This window comes from Podarcis erhardii (genome assembly GCF_964252035.2).
Source record: "Podarcis erhardii genome assembly, chromosome: 4".
Classification (NCBI taxonomy): Eukaryota; Metazoa; Chordata; class Lepidosauria; order Squamata; family Lacertidae; genus Podarcis; species Podarcis erhardii.
In genome coordinates this window covers 12,179,572-12,195,291 of record NC_138508.1, presented here as the reverse complement: position 1 = coordinate 12,195,291, position 15,720 = coordinate 12,179,572, and the positions used below count along the sequence as shown (strand labels likewise).

The 15,720-nt window shown below is 46.9% G+C and overlaps 2 long non-coding RNA genes across 2 annotated transcripts in view; both read left to right on the top strand.

Moving 5' to 3' along the window:
- Positions 1-15,720, top strand: part of LOC309341406 — a 657,545-nt gene that overhangs the window by 509,049 nt on the left and 132,776 nt on the right. The gene's annotated exons all lie outside the window — the stretch shown is intronic.
- LOC309341437 overlaps positions 10,768-15,720 on the top strand; it is an 88,547-nt gene continuing 83,594 nt past the window's right edge. The window contains exon 1 of the long non-coding RNA XR_014156339.1: positions 10,768-10,813. This is a non-coding gene — a long non-coding RNA (uncharacterized lncRNA). The remainder of the gene's footprint in view (positions 10,814-15,720) is intronic.

Below are 15,720 nucleotides of genomic sequence, written 5' to 3'. Positions count from 1 at the left end.
CCGTGATTTGCAGTTTGTATGTTTTGCTCCTGCTTCTTTACCTACTTTTTATTTTTTATTCTTTGCACTACAAAAAAAAAAAAAAAATTGCTTGCAATTCTGCTTTCTCAAAAGAACATTAGAAAAGTCATTTAGCTGGATCAGGCCAGTGACCCATCTGGTCCAGCACGGCTCTCACAGTGGCCAATCAGATGACTCTGGGAAGCCCAGAGGCAGGACCTAAGAGCAACAGCATCTCTCCCCTCCTGAGGTTTCCAGCAACTGCTATTCATAGAATCATAGAATTTATGAGTTGCAAGGTATCCAAAGGGTCATCTAGTCCAGTGTTTTCCAACCTTGGGCCTCCAGCTGTTTTTGAACTACAATTCCCATCATCCCTGACCACTGGTCTTGCTAGCTAGGGATGATGGGAGTTGTAGTCCAAAAACAGCTGGAGGCCCAAGGTTGGGAAACACTGATCTAGTCCAACCCCCTGAAATGCAGGAATCTCATACATGACTGACAGGTGGCCGTCCAACCTCAGCTTTAAAAACCTCCAAGGAAGGAGAGTCCACCACCTCCCGAGGGAGACCGTTCCACTGTCAGACAGCTCTTGCTGTCGGAAAGTTTATCCTGATGTTGAATGGGAATCTCCTTTCTTGTAACTTGAAGCCATTGGTTGGGGTCCTGCCCTCCAGAGCAGGGGAAAAGAAGCTTGATCCTTCCTCCATGTGACAAATCTTTAGATATTTGAAGATGCCTATCATGTCTCCTCTTTTCCAGGCTAAACATCCCCAGCTCCTTCAACCATTCCTCATAAGGCTTGGTTTCCAGACCCCTGATCATGGTAAAAAGGTAAAGGTAAAGGGACCCCTGACCATTAGGTCCAGTCGTGGCCGACTCTGAGGTTGTGGCGCTCATCTCGCTTTATTGGCCGAGGGAGCTGGCGTACAGCTTCCGGGTCATGTGGCCAGCATGACTAAGCCGCTTCTGGCGAACCAGAGCAGCGCACAGAAACGCCGTTTACCTTCCCGGCGGAGCAACGGGAGCTCACCCCGTCTTGGGGATTCGAACCGCCGACCTTCTCATCGGCAAACCCTAGGCTCTGTGGTTTAACCCACAGTGCCACCTGCGTCCCTCCCTGATCATGGTAGAAATGCTATAAATAGATGGAGTTGTTTTTATACCAGTCTGTAGCTGGTAGCTTGAAAATTGTTCTTAATATATGGAATTGCTCTGTTTGCTCTTATACGCGAAGTCGTTTTAGATATGCCTTTGTTGTTGCTGTTATTATTGTTCGGCAATTTAACAGCGCTTCACAGGAAGTGATTCATGAATGGAAATAAATAAAAAATGAATGAATGAGTGTAACAAATGACTCCCATTTCAGCTATCCTCTTTGAATTATGTTTCTTTCCAGTGGAATTTGGGCAGGGGGGAGGCGCAGGGACTCCCAGAAAGCTGACATTTGTACCTATCACAAGCAAGGAATTAAAATGCTCGGTTCAGAGTTTTTAGTTCAGCGATTTTTACCCAGCACTTAAATCACCTTATGCAATAACCATACTCTGTATGTGCGTGTATATGTGTATGTGTGAGAGTGGGTGGGTGTGTTACTTGTGTTTAACTCTTATCTATGCTGCTGGAAAAGAGGGAATAAAGGGTGAGCTATGTTTGCTGGCTCAGCAGGTGAATGGGCCAACTTAGAGATTGCCATGCGCTCGAGTAATTGGGTCTGATCTCCCCCTCCTCAAAACAGTTTGGTTAGAGAAACTGCAATCACCTTAATAAGAAACATTATTTATCTCTGCATGCCAGGTCAGGATGGGAGGGGTAGTGAGCGAATGCCCTGCCTGCAGGAAGGGGTGAAATTAAAGTGCGCCTTTCTGTCAGTGCTGTCTTTAGCATATGCGCTGCTGGGGTGCAAATATCCGCCAAGCGCCCCCAAATTTAGTTTAGCCCCCAAATTAACTTTTATTATGCTTGTGTCAGACACCACGCTTATCTCTTGTTTATGAAAGAAGGGAGGAAAAAGAAACAAACTTTTTTATTTACTCATTTATTTACAATATACTTACACTTAAGTATACAACACTACCACACTTTAACTTATAAGTATTGTTTAGGCACCTACTTAGGAGAAACACCAGTGTCAAAGGTGCTGCTGACCCTGCCGACGCATAGCAGTTCAATACAATGTTGTTGTTGTTTAGTTGTTTAGTCGTGTCCGACTCTTCGTGACCCCATGGACCAGAACACGCCAGGCACTCCTGTCTTCCACTCAGTGGCGTAGCGTGGGTTGTCAGCACCCGGGGCAAGGCAAGTAATTTGCGCCCCCTAACCCATGGATTTGCGCCCCCTAACCCTAACCCCCAGATGTTGCGCCCGGTGCGGCCGCCCCCCCTGCACCCCCACGCTACGCCACTGCTTCCACTGCCTCCCGCAGTTTGGTCAGACTCATGCTGGTAGCCTTGAGGACGAGATGGTTGGACAGTGTTCTCGAAGCTACCAACATGAGTTTGACCAAACTGCGGGAGGCAGTGGAAGACAGGAGTGCCTGGCGTGCTCTGGTCCATGGGATCACGAAGAGTCGGACACGACTAAACAACTAAACAACAACATGTTATCATCACCAATATATGCGTAGGATATATTGGATATTGCAAAATTTGCAGCCGTGTGCTTTTGAAAGAGTGGCTGTATTTTGTTCCAGAAAATGTGAACTGGGTAACTTTGCCTTTAAACACAAACTGAATCACATTCCTCCCCTCCATCCCAATTCCCTCGATTTCCAACGTTCAGAGTTCTGTGCCGCTGCATATGTGGCCAAAACGGCAACAGCCACATGCCGGAGGAAGGAATCAGCAGACATGGGGGAACTCTTATGCATGTGGATATTCAAACAAATTTGGGGGGAGGGAAGTTGGGGGCAGGGGGTGACCCAAGAACAGGCCAATGAAAAATGAGCATGTTCAGTGGTCACATAATGCTGATGAACTATTTGGGAAAGGGTGAAAAAATGGGGGAGTGGAACGGAGTGACTGGAACACTCCATGCTGCAACATTTTGTTGCAGATCCCACTTGTGATAATCTTACTGTCGCTGTTGAGAAACCCAGTCGATGGGATGCATTCATTAGTTGTGTGTTGTGAAATTGGCTCTCATGAAATTACAAATAGACTGGGAGCCGGGACTGGGTGAGACAGCTTTAAGACTCCGACAGCAATGACAGTCAGATGCTCACAGGATACCTTCATAAAACTTTCAGGATATGTTTTTCTGGAAAGCTTTCAGTCATTCAGTCAAATCCCGATCATTGATTTTAATCTCCATCTGTTATATTTTATATAAGGAAGGCTCGGCTATGACAGGAGCCTCAAAGTACTTGAACGCTCGGTAAAATTGTTACATATGTATGCCTTGAGTTTTATCCCCGCTGCAATCCTGCAAAAAGGCAGCGGTGGAACTGGGTCACTCCATGCATCATTGAACAAACTGCCGCTTAACCAAAGGAAAGGATGCCTATGCTTAGGTTGAGATTTGCACCGAAAAAGATCAGGCTCCAAGTTGAACGTTTCAGCTCTGTCACTTCTGGATCCTGATTAGGGACCAGTATGTTTCACGGGTCCAAAACATTTCACTTCCTAAGACAAAGGACGAGATGGTGCCCACAATTCCATGTACGGAAGCTGGGCGAGCAATTGGATCTCATCTCAGTGCTGGTGATGGAACAGCATCGTCCACTGTACCTGAGGGCATCAGGCTAGCTTCCGGGGGTGTAGGACACTTGCAGCACGGTCCTCCAAAACCCGACTGCTGCCCGAGGCAGCTGCCTCATTCTGCCCAATGGTAGGGCCAGCCCTGGAGAGAGGAGTGGGGGAATTGTTTGGAGAGGGGAGAGGTAATTGGAGGGAGCACAGAAACCCACAGCCCACTTAACCATAGAAATAATAATAATAATAATAATAATAATAATAATAATAATAATAATAATTTTTTATTTATATCCCGCCCTCCCCAGCCGAAGCCGGGCTCAGGACGGCTAACAACAATAAAATAATACAACATTCTAAATTCATTTCATTATAAAATTAATTCAAATCAAATTGATGGCAACCATTGGGCCCTGGCCAAAGGCTTGGTGGAACAGCTCTGTCTTGCAGGCCCTGCGGAAAGATGTCAAGTCCTGCAGGGCCCTAGTTTCTTGTGACAAAGCGTTCCACCAGATCGGAGCCACAGCCGAAAAAGCCCTGGCTCTGGTTGAGGCCAGCCTAACCTCTCTGTGGCCTGGGACCTCCAAGATGTTTTTGTTTGAAGATCGTAAGTTCCTCTGTGGGACATACCAGGAGAGGCGGTCCCGTAGGTACGAGGGTCCTAGGCCGTATAGGGCTTTAAAGGTTAAAACCAGCACCTTAAACCTGATCCTGTACTCCACCGGGAGCCAGTGCAGCTGGTATAGCACCGGGTGAATGTGATCTCGCAGCGAAGACCCCGTAAGGAGTCTCGCCGCGGCATTCTGCACCCGTTGGAGTTTCTGGGTCAGTCTCAAGGGCAGCCCCGCGTAGAGCGAGTTACAATAATCCAGTCTGGAGGTGACCGTCGCGTGGATCACAGTGGCTAGGTCACTCTGCCCAGTGGATATAATCCAAAGGAACATCCCATATTTGGAATCTATACATCTCTCTATATCTCCATCTCTGTCTCTGGAAACAGCTACATTAGTAAAATGAACAAAACATTTTGAATGTGTTATAAACATGCGACACTGGATGGCGCTGTACAGCAGCAAAATTTTCTATGTGATTTTACATAGTGGTTGTTTTTCTTTTGTTATAACCATTTAATTTCTGACTTATTCATAGCATCCCCCCCCCATGTGTAGATCCACCCTCTATCTCTGTCTCTATATTTTTATATACTGAGAAAGTACTTTCATGGTAACCTTCACAAGAACATATGGTTCTTCCCTGCTGGATCAGGCAAATGGCCCATCTGCTCCAGCATCCTGTTCTCACAGTGGCCAACCAGACACCTGTAGGAACCCAGCAAGCAGGACCTAAGCACAAGAGCCCACTCTTCCCTCCTGCAGTTTCCAGCAACTGATGTTTGGAAGCATCATTGACTCCAGCTGTGGAAGCAGAGCAGAGCCGTCATGGCTCCATAAGTTGTCAGATCCTCCTTTAAAGTCAGCCAAGCTGCTGCCCATCACTGCCTCCTGTGGGAGTGAGTTCCATAGTTTAACTACGTTCTGCGAAAAGATGTGCTTTCTTTTATGCGGGCGGGTGTGGAGGACTCCCTGGTCCTGAATGGGGTAACTGTGCCCCTGAAGGACCAGGTGCGCAGCCTGGGAGTCATTTTGGACTCACAGCTGTCCATGGAGGCACAGGTCAATTCTGTGTCCATGGCGGCTGTCTACCAGCTCCATCTGGTACGCAGGCTGAGACCCTACCTGCCCACAGACTGTCTCCCCAGGGGGGTGCGTGCTCTGGTTATTTCCCGCTTGGACTACTGCAATGCGCTCTACATGGGGCTACCTTTGAAGGTGACTCAGAAACTACAACTAATCCAGATTGTGGCAGCTAGACTGGTGACTGGGAGTGGCCCCCAAGACCACATAACACCAGTCTTGAAAGACCCACATTGGCTCCCAGTACATTTCCAAGCACAATTCAAAGTGTTGGTGCTGACCTTTAAAGCCGTAAACAGCCTCGGTCCTGTATACCTGAAGGAGTGTCTCCACCCCCATTGTTCTGCCCCGACACTGAAGTCCAGCTCCGAGGGCCTTCTGGCGGTTCCCTCATTGTGAGAAGCAAGGCTACAGAGAACCAGGCAGAGGGCCTTCTCGGTAGGCGCCCACCCTGTGGAATGCCCTCCCATCAGATGTCAAAGAGATAAACAACTATCTGGCAGTAGATAAGCAGATCAAGGAAAGTGATGTCTTACCAGTTAGAAACTTTAATAATCACAGTGAGCAAACAACGAACACATCTCCTAGAAATGGCGGTGCTCTCAATTAAGGATTACACCCCCTTCCGTCCCCATTAATCTACATCACTCCTACATCTTGTAATCTGAGCTTGTACCCTCTGTGCTTTCTGTTCTGAGACTTTTGGAGCTCTTCTTGACCTTGGGCTGAGTGGAGAAATGCTGTCCAGAGACTGCAAATCAGTTAACCCTCTCTCTTCCATTGCTTCTTCTCCTAGCTTTTCCCCACCCAGTACTTCCCAGCTTCTGCCTTCTGCACTATGCCCCTCTGCAAGCCACTGTTCCAAATCTATACTGTCCTCCTGCTACTGGGAAGATTCAAGAGCAAGAGCAGGGGGAGGCTTCCCAGCATTGCTCCTCAGTGCAGCCCTCCTCAGCACAGTCCCCGACAGATGTTGATAGGCAGAGGGGCCTCTCTTGGTAGTTCCACCAGCCTCAGAAGTATGATGAAGGGCAGCCTAGAAAAGGCCTTTCTCGGTGATAGCCCCTAGACTGCAGCACTCCCTCCCCGAAGAAGTGCATCTAGCTTCATTGTTGAATAGCCTTTGCCCTATGCTCAAGACAGATCTCTTCAATCTGGAGTTTGCTAGTTAAGGTGTTTTGTTTTGTGGGCCTCACCTCTTTTGCTCAATTCTTCTGGCTGGAACAGTTATATTTGCCTGGTTTCATAATTGTCTATTCTGTTGCTGTAAGCTTCGCTGGGACCTTCAGGTGAAGGACAGATAAGAAATTTTATAAATTAATAAATTTGTGTCAGCCTGGATCACAATCCAAAAGAAATCTCCTGGCCGTTCTGAAATGGGCTATACCTTTCAATTTACAGTCATTACATGTTCTTGTGATAGCGGTGTCATTTTAAGAGTCAACCTTTTGCAACAAACCATCTGCATTCTTGTGACTGACTGACTGATTTCCATTTATGCTTCACACTTAAAGTTGTTCCCCCAACAAGCCATTTTCATTCTTACAAGTGAAGCACGCAGCCAAACCATGCATTTTCACAATACTTTTTTCCCAGACAGATTAATTGGGGCAATCTTTAAAATGTAAATCCTATGAACAAAACTCAGCCATGAGTGAAACAACCAAACAGGTTGGGAAATGTGCAGTGTTCTTTCGAAAAGCTGATCAAAATCTTGTTTTTAAAGTCTTCGAGGCTGACGGGCTTTTTGAGGTTTTATTTTATTCATCGACAGATTCGTAAACTGCTTCGCAACCCAAACTTGCCAAAAATGTTGTGCAGTCACCTAAGACAAAGCAGGAAAGATTATAAACTCAGTAGACTAAAAGTAATAAATCTGTTTCTACCATTGCATAATTACCCACACACATGCCTGCATACACCACACTGGCTTACCATACAGTCGTACCTTGGATCCCAAACACCTTGCGAGTCGAACGCCACAAACCCACAACTGAGTGTTCTGGTTTGTGAATGTTCTTTGGAACCCGAACATCTGACACGGCTTCCGATTGGCTGCAGGAGCTTCCAAAACGTTTCCAAACATTTTGGAAGTCAGATAGACTTCTGGAACTGATTCCGTTCGAATTCCGAGATACCATTGTACTTGGAGAATCATCTTGGGGGGGAAGTGATGGGCTGTTTTTGGAAGGAGAGCAGATCACAAAAAAACCTTGTGCAGATGTTGTTGATGCGATGCTTTGCAGGGGGTTTTACACTACAACTCCAGTGATCCCTTTAGCCATCACCCCAGATCATTAGCCATGCTTGCTGGGGCTGATGGGTAATGTAGTACAACAACATCTGTAAAACTGCCCCTGTCCTTCTCCCAATGTTTCTTACGTAGCCCAAAGTAAAAGTAAAGGGACCCCTGACCATTAGGTCCAGTCGTGGCCAACTCTGGGGTTGCGGCGCTCATCTCACTTTATTGGCCGAGGGAGCCAGCGTAGAGCTTCCAGGTCATGTGGCCAGCATGACGAAGCCACTTCTGGCAAACCAGAGCATCGCACGGAAACGCCGTTTACCTTCCCACCAGAGCGGTACCTATTTATCTACTTGCACTTTGAGGTGCTTTCGAACTGCTAAGTTGGCAGGAGCAGGGACTGAGCAACGGGAGCTCACCCCGTTGCGGGTATTCGAACCACTGACCTTCTGATCGGCAAGTCCTAGGCTCTGTGGTTGAACCCACAGCGCCACCCGCGTTCCAGCCCAAAGTACCTCCACCTAAAGATTGCTTCCTTCATTTCAAAACACGTGTTGGTTGAGAAAAGATCTTGCTCTGCGTGCTTTTTTTTTTTTTTTTTTTTGCTGTGGAACCACGACAACTTCTCTCTCCCCCCCTGCAGATTTCGTTGAAAGTTGTTAGCAAATCGCTGCCTTCCCATAATTTTTGTGTGTTCCTAATGTCCCTGAGGCCTGTTTTTGTGGTAATGAGGGGTGGACAGAGAGGAAAATACAGCTGCAACACCAGCACATGCATCTATTGTTGACATGCAAAGCCTGGTGGACTTTGAAGGTTTTTAAACAGAGATCAAACGTCTGGGATTCTTCAGCTTTGGTTCCTGCGTGTCAGGGGGTTCGTCTAGATGACCCTTGGGGTCCCTTCCAACTTTACTGTTCTATAATTCTACAGAAGCTTATAAAAGCTGCTGTAGTTTTATAGCAATTTCAGTCCCTTTTAGTCCTTGTTCAGCATATTAGGAGAAGTGGTGATGAACTTCCCCTTGGTTAGATCCTGCCCCTTAGTTAGATTCTGTTCTCTCAGGGGTTTGGGGATTTTGCAATTAATTGTTCTCTTCTATTATCCTTCATAAAACAGTTAATCACTAATCACACAGCCACGATGAACAGGGAGGAATAACTGGGGTAGAACAGGTAAGGAGAAAGATATTACTTAACGTTGCATGGGATATTTGCTGAAAGGGGCTTGTTGTTGTTTAGTCGTGTCCGACTCTTCATGACCCCCTGGACCAGAGCACGCCAGGCACTCCTGTCTTCCACTGCCTCCCGCGGTTTGGTCAAACTCATGCTGGTAGCTTCGAGAACACTGTCCAACCATCTCGTCCTCTGTCGTCCCCTTCTCCTTGTGCCCTCCATCTTTCCCGACATCTGGGTCTTTTCCAGGGAGTCTTTTCTTCTCATGAGGTGGCCAAAGTTTTGGAGCCTCAGCTTCAGGATCTGTCCTTCCAGTGAGCACTCAGGGCTGATTTCCTTCAGAATGGATAGGTTTGGTCTTCTTGCAGTCCATGGGACTCTCAAGAGTCTCCTCCAGCACCAGAATTCAAAAGCATCAATTCTTCAGCGATCAGCCTTCTTGATGGTCCAGCTCTCACTTCCATACATCACTACTGGGAAAACCATAGATTTACCTATACGGACCTTTGTTGGCAGGGTGATGTCTCTGCTTTCTGCCAAGTCCCTTAGCTGCGGTGAAGGGTATTGCTGAATCATATGGCATTCTATTAAATGCCAGCTGGTCTGCTATATTAATTCCACTTTTGGCTGGTTGAACAACAGCAAGGAACACACCCGTCCGGGCCTGACTGCGGAAGCACCCTATGACAGCAATCCTGATTGTCACCAAACACCTGCAGCGCCTTGAAAATGGAAGCAAAGCATCAAATCAGTGTGCTCCTTCAGAAGCTCAAGGAAATATGGAAATGGATTGCAATCACCGCCACTGGCAGGGGAGGTGGGTGGGAATCACAAAGATGATGAAAGAGCTGGCTTTGTAATCTACTCATCACGCCGCAATTTTCTTGCCTCTGCATATTAATTACAAATCTATCAAGTATCGTGCTTGGGGGAGAGACAGAGAGAGTGAGAGAGTTGCCTCCTCAGCGCTGAATATTTCTAAGTGGGCAGCAGGTCAAGCTCCCTTTTGGGTTGCAGCAGAGAGCCAGTCTAGCCAAGAGTGGGGAAGGAGAGAAGAAGAAGAAGAAGAAGAGTTTGGATTTGATATCCCCCCTTTCACTCCCTTTAAGGAGTCTCAAAGAGGCTAACATTCTCCTTTCCCTTCCTCCCCCACAACAAACACTCTGTGAGGTGAGTGGGGCTGAGAGACTTCAGAGAAATGTGACTAGCCCAAGGTCACCCAGCAGCTGCATGTGGAGGAGCGGAGATGCGAACCCGGTTCCCCGGATTACGAGTCTACCGCTCTTAACCACTACACCACACTGGCTCCCAAGAGAGAAGCATAAGAACTGGTATTTGAGATGGAAGCCATGATGATGGCTGACATTTTGCGGAATTCTAAGTGAGCTAGTCAAGGTCCTTTTAGGGAAGTGACATGGAACACATCTGATTCATGGGGAAGAGGTGGGGTCAAGAGAGCGCTGGAGAATTCAGGGAGTTTTTGTGGAGATTAAACAAGGAGGGGGTGAAACATGTAAAGGTAAAGGTAAAGGAACCCCTGACCATTAGGACTAGTCGTGACCAACTCTGGGGTTGCGGTGCTCATCTCACTTTATTGGCCGAGGGAGCCGGCGTACAGCTTCCGGGTCATGTGGCCAGCATGACCAAGCCGCTTCTGCCGAACCAGAGCAGCACACGGAAACGCCGTTTACCTTCCCGCCAGAGTGGTACCTATTTATCTACTTGAACTTTGACGTGCTTTCGAACTGCTAGGTTGGCAGGAGCAGGGACCGACCAACGGGAGCTCACCCTGTCACGGGGATTCGAACCCCCGACCTTCTGATCAGCAAGTCCAAGGCTCTGTCCTATGTAAGTCCTATGTACCTATGTACCCCACCTCAAACTCCTTGGAGAAAAAGGTGGGATGGAAAAGCAATCAATCAGTCAATCAATTAATAGAATAGAATAGAATAGAATAGAATAGAATAGAATAGAATAGAATAGAATAGAATAGAATAGAATAGAAAAGAAAATGTCACTTTCAAATCACAACCATATAACGGGCAGAAGTAGAGGAAGAAAACACAACAGTGAGAACTTTAATGGGAAATAGCTAGAGAACAGATGGGGAGAGGAAAATATGATAAGGAATGAATGCAGATCAGCGAGGGGAAGGATGAGGTCAAAGCACATCTGACTCATATGAATTAATCTAACTGAGCTGCACCTGACAAAATATACCCTCGGGTGCCAAATGAACTTAGCAGTTTTTCAGATCCAATGCCAATTACCTTTTTCTGAGAGATAGGTCCTCTAGTTGAGGAGGGCCCAAGGAATTATTGACAAATTAGTTTTGATTCCAAACCCTGGGAAATTATTAGGCAGAGAAAAGGTTACGAAGGGATTCACCTGCGAGTGCCCAGAGTCACCTTTGCCGATCCAATTCCCTCCAAATGCTTTGGACCACAAATCCCATCAGCTCCAGCCAGCACAGGGGCTGTCAGGTGGGCGGAGGCTGACCTAGAGAATAGAGTGATGATTGACAGCTGCCAACCCAGAACAACCCAATGCTCTTCATTTTGCAGGACACACCTGTGCTGGTAGGTGTGGATATTTTCCCCAATGCAACATGCCAGGATATCAGGAAAGGTCCCTCCCCCCACTTCAAAAAGGGTTCCTATTTTGTGACCCACCTGGGCTGTCTTTTCCATTTGTATGAATGGCATCAGATAGTTATTTATTGTTAGATTTTCCAAGGTACTTTTGTTGTTGTTGTTGTTGCCTGATATGGCATTCAAAGTGTTGTACACATACCTATTAAAACAACTGATAAAAAAAGCAAAAACGTAAATTAAATTAAAAGAAAATACAGAGTCAGCAAAATGATTTAAAAAGTAGGGAGGAACCAATTTTCTAAAGTGGCACATTGGCTGGGAGAAGTTTAGGAAGTTAATTCTGGGAACTTTGGTGGTGAAAGCGATCCTCTGGATCCCTTTGAATCTGGCGCCAGGCTTATCTTAGCTGCTGTGGTCAATGATCAGTACGAAAGAAGAGGGAGGGAGGTTGATCTTGTGGATTTTCCAGGAGCTCTTATTAACTTTCAGAACTATTGGTCATGGTATTCAACTGGACCAATTGTCTTAACTGGGGGTTGAGACGCTGTGTCGTGGTGGTCCTGCTCTTCACTAGAGATTAGGTTCCAGAATAAGAGTCCAAGGCTCAATAAAATCAACTGACCCAGACTCCACAATCGTCATATGAGACCCTTCTTTGTGTGCCTCCACAAGAGGTCTGGAGGATAGCAACATGAGAACGGGGCCTTTTATGCGGTGGCTCCCGTTTGTGGAATGCTCTCCCCAGGAAGGCTCGCCTGGTGCCTTCACCTCGCCTGGCGCCTTCACCTTTAGGCACCAGGCAAAAACGTTCTTCTTCAGCCAGGCCTTGGGCTGATTAACATTCTCCCACCATTTAAATGTGTTTATAGGAGGGGGGTTATTTGTTTGTTTTTGTTTTATTATGTATTTTGTGCTGTAGTTTTGTATTTTTATGTTGTGACCCGCCCTGTGATCTTTGGATGAAGGGCAGTACAGTGGTACCTTGGTTCTCAAACGCCTTGGTACTCAAACAACTTAGAACCCAAACACTGCAAACCCAGGAGTAAGTGTTCCAGTTTGTGAACTTTTTTCGGAAGCCGCACATGTTCCGTTTTGAGTGCCACACTTCCGTTTTGAGTGTTATCCTGAGGTCTGTCTGTTTTTGCTATTTATTTTTCATTTTTCTTTTTGTGGCTTTTTTGTTTTGTTTTTGTGACTGTGTGGAAACCAGTTCAGCTATTGATTGACTGATTGATTGATTGATTGATTGTGTGACTGCAGTACATTGCTTATTGCTTTCATTTTATGAATGAATGGTCTCGTTGGATTGTAAAATTCATGTTAAATTCCTGTTTTAGGGGTTGTTTTTAAAAGTCTGGAACGGATTAATCCATTTTGCATTACTTTCTATGGGAACAGTTACAGATAGGTAGCCGTGTTGGTCTGCCATGGTCAAAACAAAATAAAAAAATTCCTTCCAGTAGCACCTTAAAGACCAACTGAGTTAGTTCTAGGTATGAGCTTTCGTGTGCATGCACACTTCTTCAGATACACTGAAACAGAAGTCACCGGGAAAACGTGCCTGGCTTTGGAACGCCTTTGGTTTTGCAACGGACTTCCAGAACGGATTAAGTTTGAGAACCAAGGTTCCACTGTATACAAATTATTATTATTATTATTATTATTATTATTATTAACCATAACATGCAAAACATCCCAGGTTCAGTCCCCAGCATCTCCAGGTAGGGCTTGGAGAGTCCCCAGTCTGAAGCCCTGAAAAGCCACTGCCTGCCAGTGTAGACAGTATTGAGCTGGCTAGGCCAATAGTCTGACTCCGTATAAGGCAGCTTTCTATCATTCTAAGCCTCTTGCCTTTGCTTCATGCTGCAGAAATGGGGGTCAGGCACTGGTGGATCACAAGACGTGTTTAGCAGACTTTGTTCATTTTGGTAGGTCACATGTTCTGCTGGCTTGGTCTAGATTGAAGTTTCCATTTTTCCTTTTAAAGGGGAGGAAAAGATCACTCCTCTGATCTGATCCGGGCTTAGAGACCTTTGCAGCTAGCACCTCTCAGCCAGTGTGGTGTAGTGGTTAAGAGAGGTAGATTTGTAATCTGGTGAACCGGGTTCGCTTCCCCGCTCCTCCACATGCAGCTGCTGGGTGACCTTGGGCCAGTCACACTTCTCTGAAGCCTCTCAGCCCCACTCACCTCACAAAGTGTTTGTTGTGGGGGAGGAAGGGAAAGGAGATTGTTAGCCGCTTTGAGACTCCTTAAGGGGAGTGATAAAGTTGGATATCAAATCCAAACTCCTCTTCTTCTTCTTCTCCTTCTTTTTCTTCTTCTTCGCAAGGTGGAGCTCATTCTGTTGCAATGCAAATTTTGCCGAATAAATTCCCTTCAACGTTTTACAGTGGAGAGAAATTGCGCACACCCCTTTAGGCCAATTAGCATCATCTCATTTCTAGTCCTGCTAACGTTAACGTCAATAAGGAATGCAGTGACAGGGCAGCAGTCGGCGAGAAGGGACGCACTGTTAATGTTCGCATGCAGAAACACTGCTCTCTAATGCAAGTTGTCGGAGGAGTGCAAGCATGAGCGAAAACTCTCATTTTTTGTTCCTTCAGTTTGAATGTGAAGACAGTCTAATTGGGAAGAAACCATGGATCAGTAGGAGAGCACATGCTAGCATGCAGAGCGTCCTAGATTCAGTCCCTGACATTTTCATTTAAAAGGATCTCAAACGAAAGGTGGACATCTCATCAGATGGATGGCTTCCATTGAAGAAGTTCCCTTTGTGAGATCATCTGAGATAAATCTTGTGATGCGACTTGTCATTGCCTTGTGACTTTCTGCACTCCACTTCACTGGGAGCTTCTTGTGATGGGCGATGTTGCCGCTCAGTATTGAGGGGCCCCAGACCCCCCCCCCCTGAAGAAATTGGGTGGGGAAGCCAAAGTCCCTCGCCCACCCAGCCCCAGCTGGCACAGCAGACCGCAGGCAATTCTTATAAGTGGAACGGCTGATTTTGGAGAAAAGGCCAGCCAAAATTCTAACGCTTATTCATCCCAGTAATACTCTATTTTTAAAAAATGGTTGGATGGGGTGGTTTGCAATATATATATATCCAAATTATATTAATCTTCAAATCAGGTGATTTATAAGAATTAGGATGGGGAGGGTCTTGTCTTTAAATATGAGGTTGCCTTGATATTTGTAATAAAGTTGTATCTTGGAAGTTGAACAGAGCCCTCCTTCCCATAGGGCTTAGTGGTGTGTCGCACCAGGGCCTCTCAGGGGTGCCCCAGCAAGTGGGGGAGCTGCGCGGCTTTGCCGGCAGCCTCCCCTTTCCCTACACACCCGCCAGCTGCGCCCCTCCAACAATAAGGCTGGTGGGTGTGCAGCTTCCCTCCCAAACCTCTGTGGGGATCGCCCTCCTCCTGCGGAGGCTTGGGAGAGGCGCAACTTTACTCCCAAGCCACTGTGAGAATCGCTCTCCCGAAGCAGCATGGGGGGGAGTTGGCCCCCCCCCCATGGCTGACAGTGCACAGCTATGGCCACCCTAACACTATCTGTGGTAATTTGGGGGCTCTGGGTGGATATCTGCACCCCGGTGCCGCATCTGCTAAAGACGGCCCTGAAGTTGAATGCAATCTGTTCCAGAAGTCCTTTCGACTTCCAAAACGTTCAAAAACCAAAGTGCGGCTTCTGATTGAAGAAGAAGAGTTTGGATTTGATATCCCGCTTTATCACTCCCTTTAAGGAGTCTCAAAGCGGCTAACATTCTCCTTTCCCTTCCTCCCCCCCAACAAACACTCTGTGAGGTGAGTGGGGCTGAGAGACTTCAAAGAAGTGTGACTGGCCCAAGGTCACCCAGCAGCTGCATGTGGAGGAGCGGAGATGCGAACCCGGTTCCCCAGATTACGAGACTACCGCTCTTAACCACTACACCACACTGGCTCTTGCACACTCTTGCTCTTACACCACACTGGAAGCTCCTGCAGCCAATTGGAAGTGGTGTCAGACCTTTGGGTTCCAAAGAACGTTCGCAAACCAGAACACTCACTTCCGGGTTTGCGGCGTTCGGAAGCCAAAACCTTTGAGAACGAACCTATTTGAAAACCAAGGTACGACTGTACAATGAATGAAGATAGATATCTCCTGGGTGCTTCCTTCGACACGCACAACCTAATTGATTCCACCCCGGAATTCCATGTCTCCTACGTTCCAAGACAAAACCACACTTGCAGCCATTGCAGATTGCAAGCCTCCTTTTGTCTCCTGGCCAGCCTTGGCTTAGCGTCGGGGCTTTCCAAGACACGAGTTCTTCCGCACCCGCTTTCCGCAGG